The sequence below is a fragment of the Mya arenaria genome, chromosome 7, assembly GCF_026914265.1.
Source record: "Mya arenaria isolate MELC-2E11 chromosome 7, ASM2691426v1".
Lineage (NCBI taxonomy): Eukaryota > Metazoa > Mollusca > Bivalvia > Myida > Myidae > Mya > Mya arenaria.
In genome coordinates this window covers 71106810-71108040 of record NC_069128.1, presented here as the reverse complement: position 1 = coordinate 71108040, position 1231 = coordinate 71106810, and positions in this window count along the sequence as shown.

Here is a 1231-nt window from a genome sequence, read left to right as displayed (position 1 = left end):
CTTACGAGTTTTACAGCGTACGTATTTCTTAACTTGGCACTTTTCCTTACCACGAATTTTAAGAGACTTTAAATGTAATGAAAATTATTCGAATTTTGTGTAGAAATTGAAAAATGAAAATAACTCGACGTGACAGCAATTAAAGTGGTAATGACTTGTTGATTTTCAATACATTTAAGAGTCAATGAAGGAATCACTAAAATAATAACACGTACCTGAAAGTTCAGCGAAAGCTGCGACTCTTTTCATTTTGCTCGTATGTGTTGTTGTTTTTTACGTTTTTATGTACAGGTATATTTTCAAAGTATGCCCTAAGAATAATCAGTTCGTGTCTCAGCGCCGATGAAAGAGCATCACGTAAATATATAGGGACACTTTAAAATTTATTTTTGTACTTTTTATAACGGATTCTTAACTATTGGAGACTAGGAGATTTAAAGTGGAGCACTGCGCTTCAGCTTCTAGTTTTCAGGTTCGGACACCCTTGTGGTTTCTATTTGGCCTCTTGGTAAGCCTTGACCATTGCGATACAGACGGAGCGGTGCCAATGGTTTGATTCCCTGTATGCAAGTGTAACGGTCCGCTATATATAGGCGGCGGATGTGCGTCCATAGTATAACATTCCGCTATGGACGGAAGTATGTTCATAGTACGTATGTTAACTTGGTTGGTAATATGCAAATTAGCAAAGCCTGGGTTCTGTGTGGATTGAGAATTTACTGTATATAAAGACCAGTGGACCCCTTCTGGGTCGAGCATGCTTTTCTCTGAAGGGATCTGTTGGTGTTTGTTTGACGTCACACGTTACACAAACACACACTAAGGACTGTGGGTTTAGGTGATATATTGTGAGATTGGTTTATTAACATTTTTTAATGGTCCTGCTGAAGATATATCATGGGTGTTTAGTTGCTCCCGTTAGAACCTTCTGCACGTGGATTTGGATAATTAAATTGATTCTTGAACCATAATAATTATTTCCAATTCTTTGATTGTTTTCAGTAATCATTGTTAATCAAGTTAAAATTTTACTGATTACATACTTATTTTGGGGACAATGCAGTCAGAGAAAAGGTGAATATATGTAGTTTGATTTAAGGTAGCGTGGCTGGGCTAACTAGGGAAGAAACGTTACAGTACTAATGACATGGGAGAGCACTTCGTAGGAATATTTTCTCCTTTCACCATATTTACTTTGGGTTAAAATGTAAACAAAGTTGCCTCCCTTGAT